The 15,396-nt window shown below is 45.5% G+C and overlaps 1 protein-coding gene and 1 pseudogene across 1 annotated transcript in view; both read right to left on the reverse strand.

The window, feature by feature from the left end:
* Positions 1-15,396, reverse strand: part of ENTREP2 (endosomal transmembrane epsin interactor 2) — a 241,340-nt gene that overhangs the window by 143,659 nt on the left and 82,285 nt on the right. The gene's annotated exons all lie outside the window — the stretch shown is intronic.
* Positions 9,806-9,903, reverse strand: LOC138984554 (U6 spliceosomal RNA; annotated as a pseudogene).

Genomic DNA, 15,396 nt, shown 5'->3' on the forward strand with positions numbered 1-15,396 from the left:
CCATGACAAATTGCAGGAGATTTCATCCTTTGTTGCTCGGAAATGGCTCCCTGGCTGTAATAAGCCGTATCATCGCCAAGCGCACCTAGCTTCAAGTGAGGAGCAGAGAGGATTGTGTTAAATATGAAATTAGTGACATGTTTTCTCAGTGCCTCAACCCTAATTCTAAATTAAAGACGCCTGTCAACTCGAAATAACTCTTGAACATTCATTCCTATTTATAACTGAAATTAGAATTTTTTTGCCATTAGGATAAAACCCACCTCCAGCCCTGGGCGCTGGCCCTCCCCACCACTCCCCCTGCCCTTGGCCAGCCCAGTCCCTGAGCAGGCCATTGGCGCCGGGCTCTCCTATGGGTTCCTGTTCTGTTTCTCAGCTGCTCACCTGTCCTGCCTGGGATGCTCTGCCCCAGGGTCTCCTTGCTCCACCCTCGTCACTCTGGTCTCCACTTAATCCTCAACTCCTCCAGAAAGTCATCCCTAAGGGACTGCTCCAGTGTCATCGTCCTTATGTCTGCACTTCCTCATACCTGGGTGAGGGGGTCTCCATCTGACCTGCTCCCGTACAACTGTAAACTCCACTAGAGCCAGGACTCTGAGTCCCTGGCACACACAGTGGGCCTTGGGGCCAGCGGCTGACCGAGGCTGCAGGGGTCACCACAGCATGCCCCCCCTCCACAAATGGGCTGGCAAGGGCACAGCAGCCTCACCTACAGGGGTCTGGGGGGACCTGCTCCACCCAAGCCTCGTCTTCCCTCCTCTCCTGCACCCCCAGCACCAGCCACGGTCCCCTAGACCCTGAGATCCTTGCTGCTGGGAAAAGCACCCCAGCCGGTGGGCCTGGAATCAGTCACTCCACTGTTGGTACAGCACTGACCTCCTGCCTCCTGCCCTCCACCCACACTATAAACAAGTCTCAGTCGCTTCCCAGCTCCCCAGACCAGGCCCCCCTGGGTTGTGGCACCTTGTGTGTGGCAACCATTGGGGCCCCTCAGCACTGGTGGCTGTGTCTCCCCCAACAGCATCCAGGTGGGGATCTCCCTATCCCAGTGAACTGGGCCTTTGGGTGCATGTCTACTGCTGTGAGTGACCAGAATCTAGCATATTAATTCTTGTCTCAAAAAGATCACAGCTGCCCCTTTCCTTCTGATGTTCATATGCTTTTGAACCAATGATCAAAGATCTTTGCCCATAGAGATGCTAAATGCCTGTGACAATGTATTCATGATTCTCTCTTGTGTGTGTGTGTGTGTTAGTTGCTTAGTCATATCTGATTCTTTGTGACCCCATGGACTGTAGCCCACCAGGCTCCTCTGTCCATGGGATTCTTCAGGCAAGAATACTGGAATGAGTTGCCATTCCCTTCTCCAGGAGATCTTCCCTACCCAGAGATTGAACCTGGGTCTCCCCCATGGCAGGCAGATTCTTTACCATCTGAGCAAATAGGGAAGTCCATTTCTCTCTGCTCATGTTCACTCACAGATCCACACAGGCCAATTTATTTAATGGTATAAATCTTCTTTCCCATCACATAGTTAATAACACATTCTCCCAATTAGGAGAAGATCATTCCCAGAAGGTTCCTTTTCTGACGATGTGGCTCCTGATGAAATCGAGAGAGGGTTTCCCTGTAACAGGCTTAGAAGGCAGCCCCACAGTCCATCCCCAGAAGAAAGAAGCCTCTCTGTTTTCTTTCTCTTCTACTGCATGTCCCATGGGGAAGACCCCTGAGACACACAAGGAAGTATTCAGCAGGAAAATCTGGGGACCCCCCCCCATGCTGAAGCCCTGGGCACATCACTCCAGTATTCTTGCCTGGAAAATCCCAAGGATAGAGGAGACTAGTGGGCTACAGTCCACAGGGTCACAAAGAGTTGGACACAACTGAGCATGCAGGCATGTACACACAATCTGGATAAATTTCCAAGGCTCTATGGTGAGCAAATGAATCCAGTCTCAAAAGCAAACATGCTGTTTGAGTCCATTTACTTGACTCTCTGTGAAAGAGAAAACCACAGTGATGAAGAGCAGATCAGTGGTGGGCAGCATCTAGGGGCTGGGGGAGGTTCGTCTCTGTAGGGTGAGCATGAGGGTGTTTTCTGGGATGATGGAATGAGTCTGTATTCCAGCACATGTAAAATGCAAGAGTATTAACATTTATAGAACTATAAGCCCAAGAAGTCAATTTTACTGTATACTAATTTAAGAATTAAAACTAATTTAGAAGTCAAAGATATTTCTTCAGGGAAAAATAAAGATCACTGAACACAATCTTTAAAAAACAGAGAGTCTATGGAATCTAAGCCAGGAGGCATAATCCACTAGTGCTGTATTTTCAAGCCAGCAAATCCATGAGCTCAGAGGCCGGTAGCCCCTCTGCCCCCACCGAAGGTTCCAGGGTGGGAGTGAACTGGCCAACTGCAAGTCCTCGAAGAGAGAGGAATAATGAAAATTTCAAGGGAAGACACCCCAGCACCTCAAAACCCCACAGATGCAGCCAGATCCAGATTTGGGTACATCTTTCTGGCACTCACAGGAACATGCACAGGTGGAACACATCATCCCAAGACAGTGCAGCCTGGATGGTGCTGGGGGCCAGTTTTCAGTGCTGCTTGCCCAACTTTTATGCTTGCCAATATCATCTTTTTGTTTTTCTTCTTTTTGGCTGATAAAAATTATCCAAGCCTTCAAAGCATCTTTGTAGGATAATTTTTAGAAATTCTCCGTTGGTTCTGATCAAGCTGCCTTAAGGGAGGAGAGGAAAGGCACACATAACCTAAAGATGATGCTGATAAAGTGTTGCACTCAATATGCCAGCAAATTTGGAAAACTCGGCAATGGTTACAGGACTGGAAAAGGTCAGTTTTCATTCCAATCCTAAAGAAGGCAATGCCAAAGAATGTTCAAACCACCATACAATTGTGCTCATTTCACATGCTACTAAGTAAGGTAATGCTCAAAATCCTTCTAGCTAGGCTTCAACAGTACATGAACCAAGAAATTCCAGATGTACAAGCTGGATTTAAAAAAGGCAGAGCAATCAGACATTAAAATTGTCAGCATCTGATGGATCACAGAAAAAGCAAGGGAATTCCAAAAAAATCTACTTCTGCTTCATTGACTACACTAAAACCTTTAACTGTGTGGATCACAACAAACTGTGGGAAATTCATCAAGAGATGGGAATACCAGACCACCTTACTTGCCTCCTGAGAAACCTGTATGCAGGTCAAGAAGGAACAGTTAGAATCAGACATAGAACAAAGGACTGGTTCAAAATTGGGAAAGGAGTATGTCGAGGCTATATGTTGTCACCCTGCTTATTTAACTTCTATGCAGAGTATATCATGTGAAATGCCGGGCTGGATGAGGCAGAAGCTGGAATCAAGATTGCCAGGAGAAATATCAATAACCTCAGATTTGCAGATGACACCATCCTTATGGCAGAAAGTGAAGAAGAACTAAAGAGCCTCTTGATGAATGTGAAAGAGGAGAGTGAAAAAGTGGCTTAAAACTCAACATTCAAAAAATGAAGATCATGGCATCCGGTTCCATCACTTCATGGCAAATAGGGAAAAAAATGAAAAGAGTGGCAGATTTTATTTTCTTTGGCTTCAAAATCACTGCAGACAGTGACTGTAGCCATGAAATTAAAAAATGCTTGCTCCTTGGAAGAAAAGCTATGACAAACCTAGACAGTGTATTAAAAACAGAGACTTCACTTTGCTGACAAAGGTCCATATACTCAAAGCTATGGTTTTTTCAGCAGTCATGTACAGATGTGAGAGTTGGACTATAAAGAAAACCGAGTGCTGAAGAATTGATGCTTTTGCATTGTGGTGCTGGAGAAGACTTTTGAGAGTACCTTGGACAGCAAGGAGATCAAGCCTATCAATCCTAAAGGAAATCAACCCTGAATATTCATTGGAAGGCTGATGCTGAAGCTGAAACTCCAATCCTCTGGCCACCTGATGCAAAGAGCTGATTCACTGGAAAAGACGCTGATGCCGGGGAAGATTGAGGGCAGGAGGAGAAGGGGGCAACAGAGAATGAGATGGCTGGATGGCATCACTGACTCAATGGACATGAGTTTGAGCAAACTCCAGGAGATAATGAAAGACAGGGAAGCCTGGTGTGCTGCAGTCCATCAGGTCACAAAGGGACAGAAACAACTTAGTGACTGAACAACAATATATTAGTTAACTGTCCCAAACTGAAGCCCTGGAAGGTGTCTCTGGCTTGTCCTGTAACTTCCTAGCATCTTCAATCCATAAGAGGCCAGTGGGGAGTCAGCTCACTGAAGGACCTGGGGTCTCTTTCAGTTCACGATGAGTTCTCAGCACCTGACACCTATGGGGGACTATCACGCTTTCTTTCCTGAGCACATGAGTCAAAGGCCCAGATTTAAGAAAGAAACCCTAACTGCAGTGTTTTTGCAGCTCATGGTAAAGTATAAAAATTAAATGTGTTAAAATTACTAAAAGAAACTGATTATCTGGATTCTAAGAGGAGATGAGTAACCATTTCTAAACCCCAAAAATAAATAACTAAATGCCAAAGGATATCCTACAAAGTCTTCTCTATCAGGTGGACTGTTTTAAGAGTAGCTGAGCACTTTACATAACGTGCCAGCTCTAATTTCTTTTATTATTCACAATTCTGGAGCTACATTTAGAGTGTGGGTAATTAATAAAATCATCCTTTCCACTCGCTCCTGATTATCTCTCATCAGGGTCCCGTTTGCACTCCTCTTGCTAACTGTAATCATTTATTTGAACCAGTGTCTCAGTGGTTCATCAGCTCTTCATTAGTGCCTGTAGGGTGGATAAAATGTGCTTGGATTTCCAAAATAAATGCAAATCACATTGGTATTGGCAGCAAAAACGTGAATTCTCAGAATATTTTTTCAAATAAGACAGCTCCCCACAAGATCCTGGTGGCGCTAGAGGTAAAGAACTTGCCTGCCAATGTCAGAGACACAGGAGACACTGGTTTGATCCCTGGGTCGGCAAGATCCCCTGAAGAAGGGAATGGCAACCCACTCCAGTATTCATGCCTGAAGAATCCCATGGGTAGAGGAGCCTGGTGGGCTGTAGTCCATGAGGTTGCACAGTCGGACATGACTGAAGTGACTTAACATGCATACACCCCAAGACTTTGGATCTTGAGTGAAAAAAGTGGTGTCCTCCTAAGTGACTGAAAACTCCTCTCCATCCAGCCCTGAATATCAATGCTAAAAACCCTCCCTATGGCCAAGGCCATTGGGCATCATTTGAGCCTCTGCCTCGGCATTCAGGAACGTGCCGATTACTTAAGCAAGGACAAGGGGTAAAAGACAACAAGAATTCAGTACAAAATTGCAAAGCCAAAGAGTCTCCTAGCCAGCAAGTCAAAAACACAGCTATGGAGGCCCCGCCCTGGAAAGTCAAAGTCAGAAGTTCTGGGAGCGGAGCTGGATACCATGGACCTGGATCAAACCCTGATCTGGGCCTGAGCAGCCCTGCAGACCTGCCTATCCCATCCCAAGCTGAACTTGGTGTTTTCATCTTTAAGAGGGGGTAACAGCCCCCAGAGTGTGGAAGCGGGAGGATGCCGATGTTGCAGTGGAGAAACCAGGCAGGCACTACTTCGACCAGGTGATCAAGGTTAATATCACCAGTGATAAGTCAGGTGTTGATGGTATCATAAGAGGCAACGAGAGGATGCCTCTGAGGTATTTTCCCCTCCGCTCATAATCGCATCCCGATAATAAGCAAACATCAGACAAACCCATGTGGAGGGAACATCTACAAAACAGCTGACTGGTACCCTTCAAAAATATCAAGGTCATGAGAAATAAGGAAGGACTGAGGAACTGCCCCAGATTAGAGGTGTCTAAAGAGAGATGATGATTATGTGACTCATGTGTCTGGGACAGGACCCTGGAACAAAGAAGGTCATCAGTGGGAAAACTGGTGGACTCCAAATGAAGTCTGTAGATGAGTTGATAACCATATTAACTTTTACTTTTCAACAACACATCATGGTTATGTGAAATGCTATGTTAGAACTGGGGGCAACTGGGTGACGTGCATAGGAACTCTGCCTCGACTCGTGAACAATTCTCCTTAGAGCAGCAAAGGTACAGTCAACCTTGGAGTTTGGTTCTGCATTGGATAAAAAGCACACATCACTTTCCAAAAAATGAGGCTGGTTAGTTCCCAGACTTTAAAATCTATTTATAGACAAGCACAAGAATCTGAAATACTATTCAGAGCAAAGGCCCAGGTGACAGCAGCGGGGAGGTAGAGAGACAGGTGATGGAGGCTGGATTTCCTCCCTCACCCACAAGCTCCTGTGCCGAGACAGCACATCATCTTAGAGAAGTTTAAACACGTGATTTAAAGCCATAAAATAATCACAAGAAGAAATAAAAATGATAGGCAACAGAAACCATGAGGTCAGAGCAGAGGGCCTATAGGGACAGTGGAGGGCCACACATCCCTGTGGTCACCAGATACAGGAACAGGTAGTGAAAGTCAGAGTGATTAGAAAAACACAGGTCAAGAATCATTTTACACTCATCTCGTTGAGGAACATCTTTGAAGTCTGACAATCCTCATGGCTGGAGAGAGCATGGATTTTCTAAGATCAAGAGGTAGGAGGATAGAGGAGGGAGGTAGGGAGAGAGGCTGCAAACAGAGCGATTGCTCTGGGAACCAGTTGAGCATTACCTATAGCATCATCTATCTACACACCTTATGCCCAGAGTCCGACTCTTGGGTCTATACTCCAGAAAAAAATTTGGAACATGTGCACCAGGAAACCAGTGCGAAAATGTTCTCAACTGTTTATAACAGCTGCTGCTGCTACTGCTAAGTCACTTCATTCGTGTCCAACTCTATGCAACCCCATAGACAGCAGCCCACCAGGCTCTCCCGTCCCTGGGACTCTCCAGGCAAGAATACTGGAGTGAAAAAAAAAAAAATAGAATACTGGAGTGGGTTGCCATTTCCTTCTCCAATGCATGAAAGTGAAAAGTGAAAGTGAAGTCGCTCAGTTGTGTCCGACTCCTAGTGATCTCATGGACTGCAGCCTACCAGGCCCCTCCATGCATGGGATTTTCCAGGCAAGAGTACTGGAGTGGGTTGCCATTGCCTTCTCCAGTTCATAACAGCAACAACCTGCAAACAGTTCAGATGTCTATCCATGAGGAGCAGCCGAATAAACCATGTGATGTTTTCACAGCACAGTCAAAACACTTAACTACGGTGCTCCACACACCAGGAAGGAACTTTAACAAAATCACTATTCCGTGGAAGCCTAGCGTGCTTCAGTCCATGCGGTTGCAAAGAGTCGGACAGGACTGAGTGACTCAACAACAACAACAACAATTCAGTAGAAGGGGCTACCCCGGTGGCTCAGTGTTAAAGAAGCTGCCTGTCAATGCAGGTGATGAGTGTTTGATCCCTGGGTCGGGAAGATCCCCTAGAGGAGGAAATGGCAACTCACTCCAGTATTCTTGCCTGGGAAATCCCATGGACGGAAAAGCCTGGCAGGCTATAGTATAGTCCACGGGGTCACAAAAGAATTGGACACGACTTAGCAAGTAAACAACAAGTTTAGTGGGAAAAGGTTAGTCCCAGATGGTGAAAGACAGAGGGGTTACTCTCTTTTTAAAAGGTAAAAATGACAAAGTAAAAGCAGATTTTTCAGGACATATGGATACAATAAGACTCTATAAAAAGGGATGTGAGGGAATGAGATAAGATTCAAGAGGTGGGTTAATTTGAGTGGGAGAAGCAGGGGGGCAGGTTAAACGTAGGCTATTGTGAAGGCCCACTGTGACTGCAGAGGTGGGTTTTATAAGTATATCTTACATTTCTAAAAATAATAACTAATTGATAATGTTGGTCATGCACAGAATGGTGAGGGAGTGTGTGTGAATAAAAGGATTAGGGTTGGACCTATTTTGTGTGCTTCAAGTCCACTTTATTTTTAAAAGCAATGTATCAAAAAGAGCAGTGTAAGCATTCGATTTATATTCATGCAGGCACAAGTAAAAGAACTAAACAATGACCCTGAGAACCAGAAGAAGGCCTGAGGCTGCAAGAACAAGGCTAGAAACTGACTTTTCATGTTATGTTCTTCACTGTTTAGGAGGTCACCCTGCTGTAAGCCTGAGACCATAAGCGTGGGGCATAGCCAGATGTTAAAGGCGGCAAGCAGAGAAGAGGAGGAGCCTGGGTCCCCAGTGGGACCATGAGATGGGAGAGGGTAGGATCAGCCTTTTCTTTTGGTTCATATTGTTTCACGTCTGTCCTCATTTTCTACGGCTGTTGTGACAAATTATTGCAAAGTCAGCAGCTGAAAGCTACACAGATGTGTCATCTTAAAGCTACATGAATGTGTCACCTCACAGTTCTGTGGGTCAGAAGCTAGACATGGGTCTCAGGAGGCTAGACTCAAGGTGCTAGTTGAGCTGCAACCTTTCTCGGGGCTCTGGGAGCTACCCATTTCCTTGCCTTTTCTAGCTTCTTCCCACACTCCTTGGCTCACAGCCCCTTCTTTCATCCACAAAGCCAGATGTGTGATCTCTCTCTAGCCCCTCACTGCAGTCACATCTCCTTCCAACTCTTCTCTTCTGCCTCCCTCTTCCACTTAGAAGGACCCTGGGGTCAGCCAGACAATTTGAGACAATCTCTCTTCTCAAGGGCAGCTGATCAGAAACTTTAACTCCATTCACATCCCCTTTGCCTCATAACCTAAAAGACTCCCAGGATAAGACACGGACATTTTTGGTGGGGTTACTATTCTGCCAAGCACAAATTCTTACAATAAGCATAAACTTCTTTTGTAATTGGAAACACAAGTCAAATCATATTTAATTATTTTTTATTCATTTTTTTATTTTTTAGTGAAAACATACAGCATTTGTCTTTCTCTGTCTGACTTACTTCACTAAGCATAATACTCTGCTGGCCCACCCATGTTGTTACAAATGGTAAAACTCCATTCTTTTTAAGGCTCAGTAATATTCCATTGTGCATATATGCCCCACATCTTCTTTATCCATTCCTCTGTCGATAGACATATAGGGTGCTGACATGTCCTGGCTATTGTGAATAGTGCTACAGTGAACACTGGGGTGTATGTATCTTTTGAAAAATGGTTTTCTCCAGATATACGCCCAGGAGTAAGACTGCAGGATCGTATGGTACTTCTATTTTTAGTCTTTTGAGAAACCTCCATACTGTTCTCCATAATGGCTACACCAATTTACATTCCCACCAACAGGGCACGAGGGTTCCCGTTTCTCCATATTCTCACCAACACTTGTTATTTCTAGTCTTTTTGACAATGGCCATTCTGTCAGGTGTGAGGTGACATCTCATTGTTGGGACCATGATCCAACAAATTAGAAAAATATAATGCAACCTTTGAAGCACACAGAATCAAGTATGCCATAAAAGATTTCCATGTAGGAAAAAAAGCTGTTCTGTGGCTGAAACCATGCCTAAGCACCTGTGGTACCCAGCAAATGTGTCTACCCTCACCAAACACACAGCTTCATGGTCTGGCAGGCTGAGGTCCTCTCGTTACCACCCAATTCCCATTCTGTTCAAGACATATACAAGTTCTTTTTTCTTTTTTTTTCATATACAAGTTCTTAAAGATCGTTTTAGTTTCTTTAAAAAAAATGAGACTAATGCAACTTCCAATTATTTAGTTTTTCCCTTTAATAAATATAATTGCAAGGTCCTTTCCTTGTCTTTCTTTTGCTGAGTTATAGTTGATCTACAATATTATTATTGTTTCAGGTGTACAAAAATAGGGAATGCTCCACAAATTTTTGTATCATCTTTGCACACGAGCCATGCTAATAATCTCAGTATTCTTCCAATTTTGGTGCGTGCATGCTTGCTCGGTCATGTCGGACTCTTTGCGACCCCATAGACTACAGCCCAACAGGCTCCTCTGTCCATGAGATTTGCCAGGCAAGAATACAGGAGTGGGTTGCCACTTCCTCCTCTGGGGAAATCTTCCCGGCCCAGGGATCAAACCCACATCTCCTGCATTGGTAGGCGAGTTCTTTACCATTGCACCACCTGGGAAGCCCAGTTTTGGTGCAGGAGCTACTGAAGTGATCACAAGATGCTTTCATTTCTAATTTAAGCCACCAGGTGTGCTTCTAGAAGCCCTGGCCCACATGTGGATCATCTTTCTGTCCGGACACAAACCCTCCATAAAACAGCACAATGAGAGGAAACAATAGCCTTCAAGAACATGGGGGCTTGGAGTGAAGACACACAGTGGACATTTAGGAGGCCTTGTGGCACCCGTCAGTCTTTCAGCCCTGATGTAGGGATGTTACCAATATGGAATTCGCCTCCTACAGGAACCCCAGGGTGGGTACCCGGGCTCTGAGCAGGGCACCTCTGGTGGAAAGTCGGCCCAGGTCACAAAATCCATTCTGTTCTGTACCCTAAATGTCAGGTACTCATTCCTCCAGTGCCCTGGCATTGAGTGTTGACACTGACCAATGTAATCTTACACATGATGCTCACAGGCAGTCAGAGGAACCATCAACAGACGACAATGTTCATCTCAAGAATGAAAAGAACAGAGTTTTATCTTTCCATGTCTGTAACGAAATAGTTCACACGCAAGCTCCTGAAAACACTTTCCCATGATAAATGGTGTGTTGCCTCCGGAAAACTGAAAATGAGACAGCTTGACCAGGTGGATCTGATTTAATCTCACTTTCTCTGTCCGCTACTCCAGGTAGCTCGCCTTGTTTGAAATTAGGTTTGGGAAAACTAATGTGAAAACATCTTTGAAAACAGAATATACACAAATACAATCTGGGTTTTTCTGAGATGATGACTTAGGGGCACTTAACTCCAAGAACACCAACCCCTTGTCCCCCCAGGGCCCCCAAGGGTCCCCACAGACCCCACCTTCCCTGCTGGTCAGTAAAGGGGAGTCTGGCTTTGAGGAGCCTATGGCAGCAGACCCTCCGTGCCACCCCTGAATGCATGCACCTGGTATTTGACCCTGAGGATTGCCAGATCCAACAAGACCTGCTGGAAATTTGGTGGGACTCTCCTTCATTAAAAACAAACATGGTTCAGCCTTCCCTGGTGGTTCAGTGGATGAGAATCCACCTGTCAATGCAGGGGACAACGGTTTGATCCCTGGTTCGGGAGAATCCCACATGCCTCAGGGCAACTAAGCCCAAGCGTCAAACTACTGAGTCCCCATGCCCTAGAGCCTCTGCAACAAAAGAAGCCACTGCAAAGAGAAGCCTGCACACCACAACTAGAGAGTAGCTCCCACCTGCCTCAACTAGACAAAAGCCCATGTGCAGCAATGAAGAACCAGTGCACCAAAAATAAAAATAAATAAGTAAAAAATTTTAAAACAGGCAAACAACAACAACAACAAAACAACAAAAACATGGTTCACTTAGGAAGTTGCTCAAAAGAGATAAGAAAGGACGTTGCAGTCACTGAAGGATGAGCTGGATAAGAACAAGAACCAGGCATTAAGGCACCATTAGTGAAGGATAGGAAAGCCTGGCATGCTGCAGTCCATGGGGTCCCAGAGTCGGACACAACTCAGCAACTGAACAACCACCACCACCCCCCCCTGGAGATAACCACTGCTTGTGTTTTGACCAGTTTCCATTCAGGCTCTTTTTTTCCCCCTGCATACCTACATTGTGCAAAATTGGAATTCTACTGTAGCAGGACTCTTGCTATGCTCATTTAACATAACGTGAATATTTCCTTACACCACTGAATATTCCTTGAAAATATGCTATTAATGGGCATATAATTTTAAAGTGGTTACTATAACCATCCTGCAGCCATGCAAGTAACAGCAGCCATGAAATTAAAAGATGCTTGCTCCTTCAAAGGAAAGCTTTGACAAACCTAGACAGCGTATTGAAAAGCAGAGACATCACTTTGCCAACAAAGATCCACGTAGTCAAAGCCATTGTTTTTCCAGTAGTCATGTATGGATGTGAGAGCTGGACCATAAAGAAGGCTGAGCACCAAAGAATTGATGCTTTCAAACTGTGGTGCTAGAGAAGACTCTTGAGAGTTCCTTGGACAGAAAGGAGATCAAACCAGTCAATCCTAAAGGAAATCAACCCTGAATATTCATTGGAAGAACTGATACTGAAGTTGAAGCTCCAATACTTTGGCCACCTGATGTGAAGAGCCAACTCATTGGAAAAAACCCTGATGCTGGGAAAGAGTGAGGGCAGGAGGAGAAGGGGGATGACAGGATGAGATGGTTGGATGGCATCACTGACTCAATGGACATGACTTTGAGCAAACTCCAGGAGATAGTGAAGAACAGGGAAGCCTGGCATGCTGTAGTCCATGGGGTCACAAAAAGTCAGACAGGAATTAGCAACTGAACAAAAACAACAAAACCATCTGCTACTGCTAGAGATTCAGGTTGCTTCCAATTTCCAACTAAGAAAAATAAAGCCACAGTGAGTAGCCTCACACACACATTTTACTGATATCCTTGATTTTAGTACAAACCCTTCAAAAGAGGATGACTTGACCAAAGGGTATAAATGCTTGTATTCCATAAGATAACAGCCATCAACATTTCCTCCAGTGGGTAGGACAGTATTTGTCCTCCTATGTGCTTACCCACACTGAGGATAAATATTTGAAAGACCTTTTCCACCAGTTGGGTGGAAAAGAAGGGGAAAAAGAGAGGATGGAGGAAGAAGAAGAGAACTGTTCCAATTTGCATTTCTCTGATTACTCATGGGATTCAGCCCTTTCTGTTTGTTTGCCTTTCCTATTTCTTCAATGACCTGCCGACTAGTGTCTGCTGGAGACGTTTTCCATCCGATGGTAATGTTTTCCTATTGATTTACGGCTGCTTTTAGTATAATAAGGATGGATTGGCAGGTAGGCAGTGTTATGTCCTGACTTGCCAATTCTGATGATGGTGCTGGATGCACACAGGGTGCTAATGCTTTTGTGGTCAGCTGTGTCAATTTTCTCCTTTAACACGTCTTCTATGGCAAGCAGAGTTCTGTGGACCTTCAGCCTGGCATCTGACCCCAGCTCCTTCACTTGCCACCTGGGGGACCCTCTCTGTGCCTTAATTTCCTTGATTGAAAACAAAAGATAATGAGATTACATTTACTGCATGAGGTCAGTGTGTGGGAAACAATTTGGGTGCTGGCCCTCAATGACCCGTCTCCTGGTCCTGCCCAGGGAGCACTGGGAGTCTACCCCCAGCCTCCACATGAGATTGGAACCCAGTCCCCACAGCAGCACCATGAGATGATGAAGCCCCAGCTGATACCTTCACTGCAGCCCTGAGAGATCCTGGCCAGAGGACTTGGACAAGTTGTGCCAAGATTCTGACCCACAGAAACTGTGACATACGAGCATTGGTTGTTTTCCGCTATAAGGTCTAGGGCTGATTTGTTACACAGCAGGAGAGAACTAACATATAATATTTGGGAAGTGCTCAGAAGAGTGCCATTAACAGACTGCAAAAATAGTCTACTGTTTGGCCACTCCTCCCATGAAAAGATGGAGTCCTTGTCCACTTCTGAAGCTGCTTGACTGTGGCTTGCTTTGACCAACGAAGCAGAAGCTCAGGTGATGGAGAGACCTGACAGGCACCTGCATACAGGTCCTTGCCCTCTTACTACCCTCACAGGCCCCCACCACCATGCCAAGGAACCCATCTGTGGGCTGAGACCACATGGCCCAGTGACCCCTGATGTGCCCCCAGCTTACAATTGGCCACCACTAGACATGCATGAGGCCCTTTACTGCAGACCCCTGAGTGGGCCCATTTATAGAACCGCCTGGCCATGCCCATGCCCAGCACACATTCCCAACCCAACTCATGGGCTGAACAAAGGAGTCCATGGGACACTTACCAACTAATCAATTCATGGGAAACTTACCGTGGTGTATGATGCTTGGTGAAGACCTGACTTACACTCAGCAGTGTTCCCTTCTGAAAATGCAGCACCTTGTTTTCACATACTAGAATCTAGAGGGTTGGGGGATACTTGTCACTTCTATTTATATTTTAGCAAACCTTGAACCAATACTGCATGAGTTCTGTTTTAGTTTGGGCCAGGATAATGTTATATACAAGGCTTCCCAGGTGGCACAGTGGTAAAGAACCTGCCTGCAGGAGATGCAGGAGACTCAGGTTTGATCCTTAGATTGGGAAGATCCCCTGGAAGAGAAAATAGCAACTCACTCCAGTATTCTTGCCTGAGAAATCCCATGGAGAGAGGAGCCTGGTGGGCTACAGTCTTTGGGGTCACAAAAAGTATACCACTAAGCACACACGCACAATGATATATGCTCTTCTTCTGGGCACACGAGGACAAAGTCTCACTAATCTGACTCTACAGAAAATCAGGGAAGTCACAGCAAAGGTGTCAGAGAGGAACAGTGATATGAACCTAGGACCAGAGGTAGAGACAGTCACCATTACTTGAGGAAGGACCCCAGGCCACTGTCCTCTGAAATCAACACTAAACCATCCCAAGTCCCTCTGTCAGTCAGTCATCAAACCCCACAACCTCTCTGCGTACAACCCTGGGCACCAAGGTTTTCCAGCCTCACTAGGTACTTCTCACTGTTACTGTCAGATAGAATCACCTCTTAGGTTTTCATAGGTTCAGTATTTTAATCAAGCTAGAAGTCTTAACCTCATCATGCGAAGATTATCACAATGACCAAGGACTTACCATCCCTAGAGAACGGCATTCAGACAGGTGATGTGACATGGGCAGAGTGGCAAGGCCAGGGGCAGTGAAGCTGGGGTCCCAAAGATACCTGGCTTTGTGCAATGAGCGCCCCACCCCTATGCAGCAAGACGTTTGGCCCAGGAAGAGGACAGGGCCATACTCTGTCCTCTGGCCATACTCCCCATACTCTGTGCTGGGGAGCTCAACCTCTGAGCAGTGTCTTCCGTTAATACAATTAGCAATCCAGTCCCTGACTGAAGAGATCAGTTTCCCTTATTGGCACAAATGCCATCAAAGACACGTTAATATGTGACCAGCCTTCATAAGTTAAAAAATGATCTACTTTCTAATGCTAAGTATAAATACCTAAAGACAGTGGTTTCACACTAGCCATTCAATTCCAAAAACAGGAACGTATCTGTGTGTCAGTTACAATTCTTAAATTGTCACATCTAACTAGAGTCAAGTCATTAACATATTTGAGAAATTTAGCAATTACAAATAGACTGTCAGGCTTCTTGTCAGCTAACAACTCTTAACACTCACTGGAAAACTACACGTGCCAGCTGACCACCAGCAGAGGCACGAACACCTAGGTCACCAGCCCCTCCCTCCCAATTAATAAGCACTTGGTGGTGAACAAAACCGAGAGGT

Source organism: Bos mutus, chromosome 21, assembly GCF_027580195.1.
Source record: "Bos mutus isolate GX-2022 chromosome 21, NWIPB_WYAK_1.1, whole genome shotgun sequence".
Taxonomy (NCBI): domain Eukaryota; kingdom Metazoa; phylum Chordata; class Mammalia; order Artiodactyla; family Bovidae; genus Bos; species Bos mutus.